The sequence below is a fragment of the Pseudophryne corroboree genome, chromosome 1 (genome assembly GCF_028390025.1).
Source record: "Pseudophryne corroboree isolate aPseCor3 chromosome 1, aPseCor3.hap2, whole genome shotgun sequence".
Lineage (NCBI taxonomy): Eukaryota > Metazoa > Chordata > Amphibia > Anura > Myobatrachidae > Pseudophryne > Pseudophryne corroboree.
Genome location: NC_086444.1, coordinates 536,777,074 through 536,795,700, shown reverse-complemented (window position 1 = coordinate 536,795,700; position 18,627 = coordinate 536,777,074).

The window sequence follows — 18,627 nt, the reverse complement described above, 5'->3', positions numbered from 1 at the left end:
CACCCTAAATCTAGCCCCCCCTTTCCGCATCCTAAACCTAACACCCCCCACGTCCCCACAACCCCGGTGCCGGAATTGTGATTCTAGTTGGGATGCAGGTGCATGCATTTCGAGCAGTGTCAGGATCTGGTGTTTCGATTACCGGGATCTGGCTGCCAGGATCCTTACTGGATCCCTGTAACATAGCCTGTGTGGTAAAGAGCAGTGTTTAATAGCACAATATACAGCAATTCAAAATATGATTTAACATAATAATATTTAAGATTACTGTAAACACAATACAGTAGATCAGCATATTGTCCCAATTTGCTATCTGCCTGATTCTAATCACCAAATTAATGATGATGACGTCAAGTGTTTTTCTTTCTATTGCGTTTGCAAAGTAATACTGATTAATATTTGACGGTGACACTGCATGTCAAACATGATACACTGTGATATGCAGTGACCCCAATGCATAAGCTTATATGAATGCCAGTAAATAGAGTAGGAAGCATCCATAACATAGCATGTCAATGCAAATGCTCTCAACCAGAAGTGCAAATGTGAGTATAGGTCATTGGAATGAAATATTTGCAACTCCATTTCAATTTATATGCTTTTATTAGTGCTAAAATACACGTGTCCTTATTCCTTCATCCCATTTGCGCCCTAGGGCACATGATGCATGGTGTGAATTAGTGATTCTGTGTACTTTTTGACCTGTGTTGCATCAAAGTGGCATCAAAGGTTATAACTTGTAGTATGAGTATTTTTGTCACACTGGAGTTGGTATAAAGTCACAGTTTAAGCACAATGGTATGTAGTGGGATACATGGTGCAGCTTGCTCATATTGGGCCTAATTTTTTTGCAATTTTTCCCAATTTATCATCGAGCTGCAATGTCAGCGTCAGTGTCTGAGGTACTCTTACAATGTACTCTTGCTGCATTATTAATGCAACTATAATGCATATTTGGTGCAAAACTTAGTTGCATAATCAGTGGTGTGCCAGAGGGGTCAATTTGACTTGATTTGAGGATTTGTTAGTTTGGCCACATCTGTAGGAAAAACATGTTTTTTTGTCTCTACTGGGTATGGTTGTGATAACACTCCATACTTACCAACTTTAGTAATCTCCTCTCTTAGAGATTCCCAAAGAGTAGAAGCAAGTGGGCGGCGATGGGTCAGGGATCGCGTCATTAGGCCCTGCCCCCTCATGGGGAAAATGCAGCGATTGGCCCATATTTGCATAGAGTCAGAGTTAAAATGACACAATTAGCATATCATAACATCATTAGGCGCCGACTCCTCATGGGGAAAATGTTGCAATTGGCCCATATTTGCATAGGGGCAGGGCTAAAAGGGCGCAATTAGCATATAATAGCGTCATTAGGTCATGCCCCTTACACGGAGACCGCGGTTTCTCTGTTTTTATCTCCATTCTGCCCACTTCACTAGCAAGTGGGAAGAATGCAAGAGGGGTGCCCACTCTTCCGGGGCTGCGGGGGACTACCCGAGAAACCAGGTGTCTCCCACTGAATCCGGTAGAGTAGACAAGTATTTAAACACTCCTTTGCAGCATTTAATTAATTTAAATAATCCATATCTGCAGGGTGAAATATTTTTTTGTAAGAAATCTGTGTGACTACTTGGCATTTTCTAAAAGACATTCTTACTAGATGCAACTCCTTCTCTTTAGCTTTTGCAAAATTGCACTACACTACACATCAATTATTTTGCACTACACTTCAATTAGTTTTAACTTTGTAAATAATCTCCACAGCATATATAAGAGAGCAAAGAGGTAAAATTATGTTAGTATCCCTTTAATGCTCTCACTCCTGTATACATAAAACTACCATCTGTGCACCACCACATAAACAGTGACTGAAAGTGTTTCCATGCAGTAGTGCAAGCAATTTTATATTTTTGTTATATTTATAGTATTTTTGTATTGCTAATTTTTTGGTCTTTTTTAAATTCTTTGTTGTGTTTATTTTAATTTATAGTTCTATCATTATTTAAATGTTTCTGACTCTGGTGTGCTTAGGGGGTGTTTAATTAAGTGCAATCTGTTTTCAGCATATATCACAATTTTTGACCGATGGTCAGTATTGCGGTATCCAGCTAGGGTCCATTTTGATCACACGAAAACGGACCAACAATCATGCAAAAACACATGGGATTGGGGATAAATTCCAGATCCCATGAGTTATTGCGGATCTGGCATCCGCTTATCGCAGATTTTGCTTCGTGTACCTGAGGCACCCAAAGCATAATCAGCTATAAATGCAGGCATCAGGGGGAGGAGCAAGCCATATCTGGTCCAGTAGGATAGCCCACAGCGATACTATTAACTGTTGTCATTGACCACAGGTAATTGGATACCCCCTTAGTGTTAGAGTAGAGTTTATTTTTCTGTGTTTCTCCTAACTATTTGTGTGCTTGATTGGTCAGTGTTTTCTATGTGTGTTAGTAAAGAGAGGGAAAGGAGAATGGAATATGCTCTATATGAAGAATATACAGTATGCAATAAATCCTGCTCTGTTGATTCGTTTCAGAGATAAATGTGCACAATTCTGATCGACCACCAAAACAGTGTTGGACTGGGTCACGAATCACACAAAAGGGGAATGCAGTGGAATGGATTTCCCACTGAAGGAGCATTTTCATTTGCCAAAGGGGGTGCAGTCAACAAATGGACAACCAATAGATGGCATGGCCAATCATATGGGACATGTATAGCCCAATCAATTGACCTTCAGTATACTGCTCTGCTCGGTGTGAAACCTGGGTTTGTACTAGAGATGAGCTGGTTTGGTTCCCTGAGAACCCCCCCCCTACCCTACCCCCCCCCCCCCCCCCGAACTTCACTATCCGAGCCCGGATCCGAGTCCGGCTCGGGTTTTCCCTCCTGACTCAGAAACCACAATGAGGCAAAATGTCATCATCCCGCTGTCGGATTCTCGTGGGGTTTGGATACCATATAATGAGCTGCACGTCGCCACCATTTTCACTCCGGCATTGGAGAGTGTAGTGAGAGAATGTGTCTCTGTCCTCAGTGTCTGTGCAGGAGGGAAAGTGGGTTTGGCGATTCCAGTGCTGTTTTGTGCTGCTTAGTCCAGTGTAGTGTCTTATGCTGCATTAATCCACGTCCTCTGCTGCATTAGTCAACGTCCTCTGCTGCCATATGTCCAGTGTAGCTGTATAAGTCCAGTGCAGTGGTGCTGTGTTGTCCTGCATCAGTACAGTGGTAGTGTCTTGTGCTGCATTAGTCCAATCACAGTGGTGGTGTCCTCTGCTGCCATATGTTCAGTGCTGCTGTATAAGTCAAGTCCAGTGGTGCTGTATTGTGCTGTATCAGTCCAGTGGTGGTGTCTTGTGCTGCCATATGTCCAGTGCTGCTGTATAAGTCCAGTCCATTGCAGTGGTGCTGTGTTGCCCTGCATCAGTCCACTGGTGGTGTCCCTGTGCTGCTGTATATGTCCAGTGGTACTGCTGTATATGTCCAGTGATACTGTCGTATATGTCCAGTGGTACTGTTATATAATTTCAGTGATACTGCTGTATAATTCCAGTGATACTGCTGTATAAATCCAGTCCAATGGTACAGCCATGGTACTGCCGTATAATTCCAGTAATACTGCCATATAATTCCAGTGATACTGCCATATAAATACAGTACAGTGGTACTGCCATATAAGTCCAGTGGTACTGCCAGATAAGTCCAGTGGTACTGCCGAATAATTCCAGTGGTACTGCCGAATAAATCCTGTGATACTGCCGTATAAATCCAGTGGCACTGGCGTATAAATCCAGTCCAATGATTCTGCCGTATATGTCCAGTGATACTGCCGTATATGTCCAGTGGTACTGCTGCATAAATCCAGTTCAGTGATACGGTCATATGAATCCAGTGATACTGCTGTATATGTCTAGAGGTACTGCCATATAAATACAGTGATACTGCCTTATATGTCCAGTGGTACTGCCATAGAATTCCAGTGATACTACCGTATATGTTCAGTGGTACTGCCGTATAATTCCAGTGATATTGCCGTATAACTACAGTAGTACTGCCGTATAATTCCAGTGATACTGCCGTATAATTCCAGTGGTACTGGCATATAAGTCCAGTGGTACTGTTATATAATTTCAGTGATACTGCTGTATAATTCCAGTGATACTGCTGTATAAATCCAGTCCAATGGTACAGCCATGGTACTGCCGTATAATTCCAGTAATACTGCCATATAATTCCAGTGATACTGCCATATAAATACAGTACAGTGGTACTGCCATATAAGTCCAGTGGTACTGCCAGATAAGTCCAGTGGTACTGCCGAATAATTCCAGTGGTACTGGTGTATAAGTCCAGTGATACTGCCATATAAATCCAGTCCAGTGGTACTGCTGTATAAGTCCAGTGGTACTGCCGGATAAGTCCAGTGGTACTGCCGGATAAGTCCAGTGGTACTGCCGAATAATTCCAGTGGTACTGGTGTATAAGTCCAGTGATACTGCCATATAAATCCAGTCCAGTGGTACTGCTGTATAAGTACAGTGGTACTGCTATATAATTCCAGTGATACTGCCGTATAATTCCAGTGGTACTTGCGTATAAGTCCAGTGATTCTCTGTATAAATCCAGTCAAGTAGTACTACCATATAAGTCCTATGGTACTGCCGTATAATTCCAGTGATACTGCCGTATAATTCCAGTGGTACTGCTGCATAAGTCCAGTGGTACTGTCCTGTGCTGTTTATTATTTACTCCATTTAAAGTGGTTATTAATATTTAATCCAAATAATTTTTAAAAGGTTTGCCCGGTGTGGTGTAGGGATACGCTGTCCTGTGCCGCATATTGTGTTATATAACTCCAGAAAGATAATGGAGACCAAAAATTTTGAGGAGAAAATAGGGAAAGATCAAGAAGAACCACTTCCTCCTAGTGCTGGAGCTGCTGCCACTAGCCATGACATACACGATGAAATGCCGTCAACGTCGTCTGCCAAGGCCGATGCCCAATGTGATAGTAGAGGTCATGTAAAATCCAAAAAGCCAAAGTTCAGTAAAACAAACCAAAAAAATAAATTTAAATCGTCTGAGGAGAAACGTAAACTTGCCAATATGCCATTTATGACACAGAGTGGCAAGGAACGGCTGAGGCCCTGGCCTATGTTCATGGCTAGTGGTTCAGCTTCACATGACGATGGAAGCCCTCATCCTCCTGCTTGATAAATTAAAAGAGTTAAGCTGGAAAGAGCACAGAAAAGAACTGTGCGCTCTGAGATGGTATCACAAATCCCCAAGGAGAGTCCAAATGTGTCGGCGGTTGCGATGTCTGACCTTCCCAACAATGGATGGGAAGAGGTGGCTCCTTTCACCATTTGCACACCCCCTGCAAGTGCTGGAAGGAGCACCCACAGTCCAGTTACTGATATTCAAATTGAAGATGTCACTGTTGAAGTACACCAGGATGAGGATATGGGTGTTGCTGGCGCTGAGGAGGAAGTTGACGATGAGGATTCTGATGGTGATGTGGTTTGTTCAAGTCAGGCACTGGGGGAGACACCTGTTGTCCTTAGGATGAAGAAGCCCATTGTGATGCCTTGGCAAACTACCAAAAAAGCCACCTCTTCGGTGTGGAATTATTTCTACACAAATACGGACATCATGTGTCAAGCCATCTGTTGCCTCTGTCAACCTGTAATAAGTAGGGGTAAGGATGTTAACCACCTAGGAACATCCTCCCTTATACGTCACCTGCTGCACATTCATCAGAAGTCACTGTCAAGTTCAGAAACTTTGGGTAAGAGCGTAAGCAGTCCACTGACACCTAAATCCCTTCTTCCTCCTGTACCCAACCTGCTGCAAGCCACACCACCAACTCCCTCAATGTCAACTTCCTCCTCAGTCAGGAATGTCCGTAGTCCTGCAGGCCATGTCACTGTCAAGACTGAGGAGTCCTCTCCTAACCGGGATTCCTCCGTAGGATCCTTGAGTGTTACGCCTGCTGTTGCTGTCGCTGCTGTTGTTGCTGCTGGGAGTCGATCATCATTCCAGAGGGGAAGTCGGAAGACCACTACTGCTACTTCCAGTAAGCAATTGACTGTCCAACAGTCCTTTGTGAGGAAGATGAAATATGACAGCAGTCATCCTTTTGCAAAGCGGATAACTGAGGCTTTGACAGCTATGTTGGTGTTAGAGGTGCATCTGGTATCCACCATTAGTTCAGAGTCACTTAAAGATTTTAATGGAGATAGTGTTTCCCCGGTATCAAATCCCATCTAGGTTCCACTTCTCTAGGCAGGCGATACCGAGAATGTACACAGACTTCAGAAAAAGAGTCACCAGTGTCCTAAAAAATGCGGTTGTATCCAGTGTCCACTTAACCACGGACATGTGGACAAGTGGAACAGGGCAGACTAAGGACTATATGACTGTAACAGCCCACTGGGTAGATGTATGGCCTCCCGCAGCGGCACCAGTAGCAGCATCTTGCAAACGCCAACTCGTTCCTAGGCAGGCTACGCTATGTATCACCGCTTTCCATAAGAGGCACACAGCTGACAACCTCTTACGGAAACTGAGGAACATCATCGCAGAATGGCTTACCCCAATTGGACTCTCCTGGGGATTTGTGATATCGGACAACGCCACCAATATTGTGCGTGCATTACATCTGGGAAAATTCCAGCATGTCCCATATTTTGCACATACAATTAATTTGGTGGTGCAAAATTTTTTGAAACATGAGAGGGGTGTGCAGGAGATGCTGTCGGTGGCCCGAAAAATTGCGGGCCACTTTCGGCATTCTGCCACTGCGTGCTGAAGACTGGAGCGCCAGCAAACACTCCTGAACCTGCTCCGCCATCAACTGAAGCAAGAGGTGGTAAGGAGGTGGAATTCAACACTCTATATTCTTCAGAGGATGGAGGAGCAGCAAAAGGCCATTCAAGCCTATACATCCACCTACGATATAGGCAAAGGAGGGGTAATGCACCTGACTCAAGCGCAGTGGAGAATGATTTCCGTCTTGTGCAAGGTTCTCCAACCCTTCGAACTTGCCACACGTGAAGTCAGTTCAGACACTGCCAGCTTGAGTCAGGTCATTCCCCTCATCAGGCTTTTGCAGAAGCAGCTGGATGAAATGAAGGAGGAGCTAAGATGGAGCGATTCCGCAAAGTATGTGGGACTTGTGGATGGAGCCCTTCATTCACTTTGCCAGGATTCAAGGGTGGTCAATCTGTTGAAATCAGAGCACTACATTTTGGCGACTGTGCTCGATCATAGGTTTAAAGCCTACGTTGTATCTCTCTTTCCAGCAGACACAAGTGTGCAGAGGTGCAAAGACCTGCTGGTTAGTAAACTGTCAACTCAAGCGGAACGTGACCCGTCAACAGCTCCTCCTTCACTTTCTCCCACCACTGGGGCTGCAAGGAAAAGGATAACTTTCCTAGCCCACCCGCTGGTGGTGATGCAGTGAAGGCTGGAGCGAAAGCTAACATCTGGTCCGGACTGAAGGACCTGCCAATGATTACTGACATGTCTACTGTCACTGCATATGATTCTGTCACCATTGAAAGAATGGTGGAGGATTATATGAGTGACAGCATCCAAGTAGACATGTCATACAGTCCGTACGTATACTGGCAGGAAAAAGAGGCAATTTGGAGGCCCTTGCACAAACTGGCTTTATTTTACCTAAGTCGCCCCCCTCCAGTGTATACTCCGAAAGAGTGTTTAGTGCAGTCGGTAACCTTGTCAGCGATCAGCATAGGAGGTTACATCCACTAAATGTGGAGAAGATGATGTTCATCAAAATGAATTATAAAGTCCTCCGGGAAACCCTTTACTAGCAATTGCCTCCAGAAAGTACACAGGGACCTGTGATGGTAGATTTCAGTGGGGATGATTTAATACTCAGTGAGGAGGATGTACACGGTGAAAGGGGTGAGGAATTGGAGGATGAGGATGAGGTGGACATCTTGCCTCTGTAGAGCCAGTTTGTGCAAGGAGAGATTGATTGCTTCTTTTTCGGTGGTGGCCCTGACAAACCAGTCATTTCAGCCACAGTCGTGTGGCAGACCCTGTCGCTGAAATGATTGGTTTGTTAAAGTGTGCATGTCCTGTTTATACAACATAAGGGTGGGTGGGAGGGCCCAAGGACAATTCCATCTTGCACCTCTTTTTCTTCTTTGCATCATGTGTTGTTTGGGGACTAGTATATTATAGTGCCATCCTGTCTGTAACTGCAGTGCCACTCCTAGATGGGCCAGGTGTTTGTGCCGCACACTTGTGTCGCTTAGCTTGGCCATCCAGCTACCTCACTGCACCTCTTTTTCTTCTTTGCATCATGTGCTGTTTGGGGCCTATTTTTTAAATCTGACATCCTGTCTGCCACTGCAGTGCAAGTCCTAGATGGGCCAGGTGTTTGTGCTGCACACTTTTGTCACTTAGCTTAGTCATACAGCTACCTCATTGCACCTCTTTTCCTTCTTTGCATCATGTGCTGTTTGGGGCCTATTTTTTAAATCTGCCATCCTGTCTGTAACTGCAGTTCCACTCCTAGATGGGCCAAGTGTTTGTGCCGCATACTTGTGTCGCTTAGCTTGGCCATCCAGCTACCTAATTGCACCTCTTTTTCTTCTTTGCATCATGTGCTGTTTGGGGACTAGTTTTTGAATAGTGCCATCTTGTCTGCAATTTCAGTGCCACTCCTAGATGGGCCAGGTGTTTGTGCCGCACACTTATGTCGCTTAGCTTAGTCATACAGCCACCTCGGTGCAACTTTTAGGCCTAAAAACAATATTGTGAGGTGTGAGGTGTTCAGAATCGACTGAAAATGAGTGAAAATGATTGTTATTGAGGTTAATAATACTGTGGGAGCAAAATTACCCCCAAATTCTGTGATTTTAGCTGTTTTTATGTTTTTTTTCAAAAATCATCCAGGTCCAAAACCAAAACCAAAACACGAAAGGGTGGTTTTGGCAAAACCAAGCCAAAACCAAAACCCGAAAATGGAATTAGAACCAAAACAAAAACAAAAACAGGAAAAGTGCCCGCCGCACATCTCTAGTTTCTGATAACTCAAAGTAAAAAAAACAAACAGATAAGAAATATTGCTGTAATTTGAATAGCAGCTGAGGACCAGAATTCTGTGCACACTAGACTGCAGGCTTAGAAGCTATAAATAACTCTGTAAGATAGTCATATAGTAGTGTAGATTCATTGACTGCATTAACTGCACAAATCAAAGTTTGATTCAAACACCATAGCAATTAATCAGCAGTACCTACCTGTCTACATCCTAATACATCAAGAAATGGTGCTTGCATCAGAGGAGGGTGTGGTATAGGTCTCCGGGATGATGATTCCATTTTAAAAAGGTGAAACCACTTCTAAAGTTATTTACGTAGCAAACAACACAGCATTGGTGAGATGGACACATAAGCAGTCCAAAAAAACTCACAAAAAACAATGTATTCATAAAAGGTAAACAAGCCCCTACCGAAATGCTTACATGAAAAGTATTTTAAAAGTAGTGTCTGCCAAACCTGCCCACCCCAACCCACAAGATGGTACAGAGGCCCCTACAAGTTCACTCTTTACTATAATTCCTAAGCAGAGGCATAACTAGGGTTTTCGGAGCCCAGGGCAAGATGAAGAGTGGCGCCCCCCTCCCCCCCATAAAATCAACTATGTGTGCGCCTCAACAAATGGGCGTAGTCACATACCAGAAAGGGTGTGGCCACATGCCAGAAGGGGCATGGCTACTGAAAATGGGGCTTGCCAACATGACTATCATCTACCCCTTGTGTCGTCTCTCAGCACACCATTCAATTTTTGCACATTACGGCAGTAGAGTTCCCTATTTACACAGTATGCAGCCAGAGTCCCCTTTTTACACAGTATGCAAGCAGAGTCCCCTTTTTACACAGTATGCAGGCAGAGACCCTTTTTGCACAGTACGCAGGAAGAGTCCCCTTTTAACACAGTACACACAGTGCCAGATACACATTGCCCCACAGTGCCAGGTACACATTGACCCACAGTGCCAGATACATATTACCCCACAGCAGAGCCATAACTACGTGTGTGCCAGGTGTGCAACTGCCCACATTCCAAGTCAGCGGCTTGTAATGAGTCAAATTGACTCATTACAAGCTGCCTGTGTGCGCCGGAGGAGGAGAGGAACAGCTCCGGAGGCAGGGGAGAAGGAGGAGGAGGGAGGGGCACTCAGGATCTGCAGCAGCGCTTCACTCATCCCAGCATGCACAGAGGTGGCAGGCAGCCAATGCGGAAGGAGAGGGACAGCTGCATGTGGCGCTGCTACCAATTACAGTGCGCTGCTGTGGCTCCTGAGTCCCCCTCCCTCCTCCTCCTTCTCCTCAGCCTCCAGAGCTACCAGCACCGAGGAGCCTGACTGCCTGTGCCAGCGGAGAGATGGTATCATCTAATCTATCTATCTATCTATCTATCTATCTATCTATCTATCTATCTATCTATCTAGTCTACCTAATGTGTAAAAGGGGACGCTGTCTGCCGTATTGTGTAAAAAGGGGGACTGTCTGCCGTAATGTGTAAAAAGGGGACGCTGTCTGCTGTAATGTGTAAATAGGGGATGCTGTCTGCCATAATGTGTAAAAAGGGGACACTGTCTGCCGTAATGTGTAAAAAGGGGGACTGTCTGCCGTAATGTGTAAAAAGGGGACGCTGTCTGCCGTAATGTATAAAAGGGGACGCTGTCTGCCGTAATGTGTAAAAAGGGGATGCTGTCTGCCGTATTGTGTAAAAAAGAGAGCGTTGTCTGTCAAAATGTGTAAAAGGGGACACTGTCTGCTGTAATGTGTAAAAAGGGTACGCTGTCTGCCGTAATGTGTAAAAGGGGATGCTGTCTGCCATAATGTGTAAAAGGGGGACCCTGTCTGCCGTAATGTGTAAAAAGAGGACCCTGTCTGCCGTAATGTGTAAAAAGGGGGACTGTCTGCTGTAATGTGTAAAAAGGGGATGCTGTCTGCCGTAATGTGTAAAAGGGGATGCTGTCTGCCGTAATGTGTAAAAAGGGGACGCTGTCTGCTGTACTGTGTAAAAAGGGGAACTGTCTGCCATAATGTGTAAAAAGGGGAAGCTGTCTGCCATAATGTGTAAAAGGGGAATGCTGTCTGCCGTAATGTGTAAAAAGGGGGTCTGTCTGCCGTAATGTGTAAAAAGGGGACGCTGTCTGCCATAATGTGTAAAAGCGGGACGCTGTCTGCCGTAACGTGTAAAAAGGGGACGCTGTCTACCTAATGTGTAAAAAGGAGACGCTGAATGCCGTAATGTGTAAAAAGGGAACGCTGTCTGCCATAATGTGTAAAAAGGGGACGCTGTCTGCCGTAATGTGTAAAAAGGGGATGCTGTCTGCCATAATGTGTAAAAGGGGAATGCTGTCTGCCATCATGTGTAAAAAGGGGGGCTGTCTGCCATAATGTGCAAAAAGGGGACGCTGTCTGCCATAATGTGTAAAAACGGGACGCTGTCTGCCGTAATGTGTAAAAAGGGGACGCTGTCTACCTAATGTGTAAAAAGGAGACACTGAATACCGTAATGTGGAAAAAGGGAATGCTGTCTGCTGTAATGTGTAAAAAGGGGACGCTGTCTGCCATAATGTGTAAAAAGGGGACTCAGTCTGCCTTATGGTGTAAAAAGGGGGACTGTCTGCCGTAATGTGTAAAAAGGGGGACTGTCTGCTGTAATGTGTAAAAAGGGGACGCTGTCTGCCGTAATGTGTAAAAAGGGGACGCTGTCTGCCGTAATGAGTAAAAAAGGGGACGCTGTCTGCCGTAATGTGTAAAAAGGGGACGCTGTCTCCCTAATGTGTAAAAAGGGGATGCTGTCTGCCGTAATGTGTAAAAAGGGGACGCTGGCTGCCATAATGTGTAAAAAGGGGGACTGGCTGCCGTAATGTGTAAAAGGGGCTCTACCTGGTGTAGTGGCGCTACTGTGCGGCGTAATTTGAATAATGGAGACTACTATGCACCGTAATATGAATTGGTATTATTTTGTGGCCACACCCCTTCCCCATCAAGCCACGCCCTTATATTTTTTCTGCGCGCCGATGACGCACACTGCCTCTATTTTATATAGAGGGGGGGCCTATGCCATTTCTTGCACACAGCGCTAAAATGTCCAGCTACGGCACTGCCCCACAGTGCCAGATACACATTGCCCCACAGTGCCAGATACACATTGCACCCACAGTGCCAGATACACATTGCACCCACAGTGCCAGATACATATTAAAAGTAAGAAAAATGGAGAATAAGACTTAACCAGCACTTCAAATCACTTTCTGGATCTGGTATACTCCTTATGCGTTCGCCATTAACAGGTAGGTACCCAGATGATACAGCGGAGTGAAGACATTGTATCCAGTAAGACCAAGCAGATTTACTGGGGTAATCCGGAACCCCTAAGTTAAATTCTTATGCTGTTTGAGAACTGTTTGGCCATCTGTTAATGGCGAACGCATAAGAAGTATACCAGATCCGGAAAGTGATTTGAAGCGCTGGTTAAGTCTTATTCTCCATTTTTCTTACTTTTGAGCACTTTTGGTGAGGGTTGAAGGTGACCTCATAGGAGTCTGAGAGATTACTAGCTGCTATTGCACACTTGACATTTCTTTACATTTTTACCAGATACATATTACCCCACAGTGCCAGATACACATTGCCCCACAGTGCCAGATACATATTACCCCACAGTGCCAGATAAACATTGTCCCACAGTGACAGATATATATTACCCCACAGTGACAGATACATATTACCCCACAGTGCTAGATACTCATCTGCCCCACAGTGCCAGATACTCATCTGCCTCACAGTGCCAGATACACATTGCCCCACAGTGCCAGATACATATTACCCCACAGTGTCAGATACATATTACCCATCAGTGCCAGATACACATTGCCCCACAGTCGGAGATACACAGTGCCCCACAGTGCCAGATACACATTGCCCCACAGTGCCAGATACATATTACCCCACAGTACCAGATACACATTGCCCCACAGTGACAGATACATATTACCCCACAGTGCCAGATACTCATCTGCCCCACAGTGCCAGATACTCATCTGCCCCACAGTGCCAGATACACATTGCCCCACAGTGCCAGATACATATTACCCCACAGTGTCAGATACATATTACCCCACAGTGTCAGATACATATTACCCATCAGTGCCAGATACACATTGCCCCACAGTGCCAGATACATATTGCCCCACACAGTGACAGATACACTTTGCCCCACACAGTGACAGTGAGATACACATTGCCCCACACAGTGACAGTGAGATACACATTGCCCCACACAGTGACAGTCAGATACACATTGCCCCACACAGTGACAGATACACATTGCCCCACACAGTGAAAGATACACATAGCCCCAAGATACACATTATCACCACCACCCCGCGCTCACTCGCTCACCGCTGCCTCTGCTATGTGAGGGGAGGAGAGCGCAGCGCCTCTACTTCCCCTCAATGCTGCTCCATGAAGTCTGGTCTCCGGCGGCGGGTATCTTGGCGCCGGTTCATTAGCCAATCAGAGCTCGCGGACCAGCAGCCAATCAGGAGCTGGTTCGTGAGCTCTGATTGGCTAACAAACCAAATGGAGACCAGACACAGCACATTGAGGGACAGGAGAGGCGCTGTGCTCTCCTGACCTCACGTAGCAGTGGGATGTTGGACGGCCCGGGGGCCAGCAGAGCAATAGCGGGGGCGCTGCCGACACCCCCCTCTGCTGAGCCTGCCAAGGCGCCCAGGGCACGTGCCCTGCTCGACCCTCCTTAGTTACGCCTCTGTTCCTAAGGAGGCTAGTTGTTGTAATGCCAGGTTATGTAAAAGACAATAACAAACCACAATATCAGACACTTTAACAAGGCTATAGAAGAAGCACACCACAAGACTTATTAAGACACATGAACTTGGTTTTCAATAGTCTGAATGTTCACTCCAACACACTATGTGGTGGCTTTGTGGGAGTCATTATAATGGTGCTGAGCAGGAGTCTGAGGTGCAACAGACAAAACACCTGGGTGGTAAAATAAATAAATAAGTAAAAACATTAATGCCGGGTACACATGGCGCAATACAGGAAATGCCCGATACTGACTATTCAATGTGTCCGGAGCCTGGCACCACCGATATAGTCAATGTTAGGCTTCCTGCACAGTCTGTTTTTTCTTACGATGCCAATCCCATGGGACTGCGCATCGTCATTGCAAGGAGTTTCCACACGGTGCGATATGCACTATATTTTCTTCCAATATGGACTATATAGTCCATATCTGAAGAAATATCGCATTGTATGTAGTGATGAGCACCGGAAATTTTTCGGGTTTTGTGTTTTGGTTTTGGGTTCGGTTCCGCGGCCGTGTTTTGGGTTCGAACGCGTTTTGGCAAAACCTCACCGAATTTTTTTTGTCGGATTCGGGTGTGTTTTGGATTCGGGTGTTTTTTTCAAAAAACCCTAAAAAACAGCTTAAATCATAGAATTTGGGGTTCATTTTGATCCCAAAGTATTATTAACCTCAATAACCATAATTTCCACTCATTTTCAGTCTATTCTGAACAGCTCACACCTCACAATATTATTTTTAGTCCTAAAATTTGCACCGACGTCGCTGGATGGCTAAGCTAAGCGACCCAAGTGGCCGACACAAACACCTGGCCCATCTAGGAGTGGCACTGCAGTGTCACGCAGGATGGCCCTTCCAAAAAACACTCCCCAAACAGCACATGACGCAAAGAAAAAAAGAGGCGCAATGAGGTAGCTGTGTGGGTAAGCTAAGCGACCCTAGTGGCCGACACAAACACCTGGCCCATCTAGGAGTGGCACTGCAGTGTCACGCAGGATGACCCTTCCAAAAAACACTCCCCAAACAGCAGCACATGACGCAAAGAAGAAAAAAAACAGGCGCAATGAGGTAGCTGTGTGAGTAAGCTAAGCGACCCTAGTGGCCGACACAAACACCTGGCCCATCTAGGAGTGGCACTGCAGTGTCACGCAGGATGGCCCTTCCAAAAAACACCCCCCAAACAGCACATGACGCAAAGAAAAATGAAAGAAAAAAGAGGTGCAAGATGGAATTGTCCTTGGGCCCTCCCACCCACCCTTATGTTGTATAAACAGGACATGCACACTTTAACCAACCCATCATTTCAGTGACAGGGTCTGCCACACGACTGTGACTGAAATGACGGGTTGGTTTGGACCCCCACCAAAAAAGAAGCAATTAATCTCTCCTTGCACAAACTGGCTCTACAGAGGCAAGATGTCCACCTCATCATCATCCTCCGATATATCACCGTGTACATCCCCCTCCTCACAGATTATCAATTCGTCCCCACTGGAATCCACCATCTCAGCTCCCTGTGTACTTTGTGGAGGCAATTGCTGCTGGTCAATGTCTCCACGGAGGAATTGATTATAATTAATTTTAATGAACATCATCTTCTCCACATTTTCTGGATGTAACCTCGTACGCCGATTGCTGACAAGGTGAGCGGCGGCACTAAACACTCTTTCGGAGTACACACTTGTGGGAGGGCAACTTAGGTAGAATAAAGCCAGTTTGTGCAAGGGCCTCCAAATTGCCTCTTTTTCCTGCCAGTATAAGTACGGACTGTCTGACGTGCCTACTTGGATGCGGTCACTCATATAATCCTCCACCATTCTTTCAATGGGGAGAGAATCATATGCAGTGACAGTAGACGACATGTCCGTAATCGTTGGCAGGTCCTTCAGTCCGGACCAGATGTCAGCATCAGCAGTCGCTCCGGACTGCCCTGCATCACCGCCAGCGGGTGGGCTCGGAATTCTGAGCCTTTTCCTCGCACCCACAGTTGCGGGAGAATGTGAAGGAGGAGATGTTGACAGGTCGCGTTCCGCTTGACTTGACAATTTTGTCACCAGCAGTTCTTTGAACCCCAGCAGACTTGTGTCTGCCGGAAAGAGAGATCTAAGGTAGGTTTTAAATCTAGGATCGAGCACGGTGGCCAAAATGTAGTGCTCTGATTTCAACAGATTGACCACCCGTGAATCCTTGTTAAGCGAATTAAGGGCTCCATCCACAAGTCCCACATGCCTAGCGGAATCGCTCTGTGTTAGCTCCTCCTTCAATGTCTCCAGCTTCTTCTGCAAAAGCCTGATGAGGGGAATGACCTGACTCAGGCTGGCAGTGTCTGAACTGACTTCACGTGTGGCAAGTTCAAAAGGTTGCAGAACCTTGCACAACGTTGAAATCATTTTCCACTGCGCTTGAGACAGGTGCATTCCACCTCCTATATCGTGCTCAGTTGTATAGGCTTGAATGGCCTTTTGCTGTTCCTCCAACCTCTGAAGCATATAGAGGGTTGAATTCCACCTCGTTACCACTTCTTGCTTCAGATGATGGCAGGGCAGGTTCAGGCGTTTTTGGTGGTGCTCCAGTCTTCTGTACGTGGTGCCTGTACGCCGAAAGTGTCCCGCAATTCTTCTGGCCACCGACAGCATCTCTTGCACGCCCCTCTCGTTTTTTAAATAATTCTGCACCACCAAATTCAAGGTATGTGCAAAACATGGGACGTGCTGGAATTTGCCCATATTTAATGCACACACAATATTGCTGGCGTTGTCCGATGCCACAAATCCACAGGAGAGTCCAATTGGGGTAAGCCATTCTGCGATGATCTTCCTCAGTTGCCGTAAGAGGTTTTTAGCTGTGTGCGTATTCTGGAAAGCTGTGATACAAAGCGTAGCCTGCCTAGGAAAGAGTTGGCGTTTGCGAGATGCTGCTACTGGTGCCGCCGCTGCTGTTCTTGCGGCGGGAGTCCATACATCTACCCAGTGGGCTGTCACAGTCATATAGTCCTGAGCCTGCCCTGCTCCACTTGTCCACATGTCCGTGGTTAAGTGGACATTGGGTACAACTGCATTTTTTAGGACACTGGTGAGTCTTTTTCTGAGGTCTGTGTACATTTTCGGTATCGCCTGCCTAGAGAAATGGAACCTAGATGGTATTTGGTACCGGGGACACAGTACCTCCAACAAGTCTCTAGTTGCCTCTGCAGTAATGATGGATACCGGAACCACGTTTCTCACCGCCCAGGATGCCAAGGCCTCAGTTATCCACTTTGCAGCAGGATGACTGCTGTGATATTTCATCTTCCTCGCAAAGGACTGTTGGACATTCAATTGCTTGGTGGAAGTAGTAAAAGTGGTCTTACGAGTACGACTTCCCCTCTGAGATGACCATCGACTCCAAGCAGCAACAACAGCAGCGCCAGCAGCAGTAGGCGTTACACGCAAGGATGCATCGGAGGAATCCCAGGCAGGAGAGGACTCGTCAGAATTGCCAGTGACATGGCCTGCAGGACTATTGGCATTCCTGGGGAAGGAGGAAATTGACACTGAGGGAGTTGGTGGGGTGGTTTGCGTGAGCTTGGTTACAAGAGGAAGGGATTTACTGGTCAGTGGACTGCTTCTGCTGTCGCCCAAAGTTTTTGAACTTGTCACTGACTTATGATGAATGCGCTGCAGGTGACGTATAAGGGAGGATGTTCCGAGGTGGTTAACGTCCTTACCCCTACTTATTACAGCTTGACAAAGGCAACACACGGCTTGACAAATGTTGTCCGCATTTCTGTTGAAATACTTCCACACCGAAGAGCTGATTTTTTTGGTATTTTCACCAGGCATGTCAATGTCCCTATTCCTCCCACGGACAACAGGTGTCTCCCCGGGTGCCTGACTTAAACAAACCACCTCACCATCAGAATCCTCCTGGTCAATTTCCTCCCCAGCGCCAGCAACACCCATATCCTCCTCATCCTGGTGTACTTCAACACTGACATCTTCAATCTGACTATCAGGAACTGGACTGCGGGTGCTCCTTCCAGCACTTGCAGGGGGCGTGCAAATGGTGGAAGGCGCATGCTCTTCACGTCCAGTGTTGGGAAGGTCAGGCATCGCAAACGACACAATTGGACTCTCCTTGTGGATTTGTGATTTCGAAGAACGCACAGTTCTTTGCTGTGCTTTTGCCAGCTTGAGTCTTTTCATTTTTCTAGTGAGAGGCTGAGTGCTTCCATCCTCATGTGAAGCTGAACCACTAGCCATGAACATAGGCCAGGGCCTCAGCCGTTCCTTGCCACTCCGTGTGGTAAATGGCATATTGGCAAGTTTACGCATCTCCTCTGACAATTTTATTTTAGATTTTTGAGTCCTTTTTTTACTGATATTTGGTGTTTTGGATTTTACATGCTCTGTACTATGACATTGGGCATCGGCCTTGGCAGACGACGTTGCTGGCATTTCATCGTCTCGGCCATGACTAGTGGCAGCAGCTTCAGCACGAGGTGGAAGTCGATCTTGATCTTTCCCTATTTTTGGAACCTCAACATTTTTGTTCTCCATATTTTAATAGGCACAACTAAAAGGCACCTCAGGTAAACAATGGAGATGGATGGATACTAGTATACTTATGGATGGACGAGCGACTGCCGACACAGAGGTAGCTACAGCCGTGGACTACCGTACTGCGTCTGCTGCTAATATAGACTGGATGATAATGATATAAAAAATATATATATATATCACTACTGCA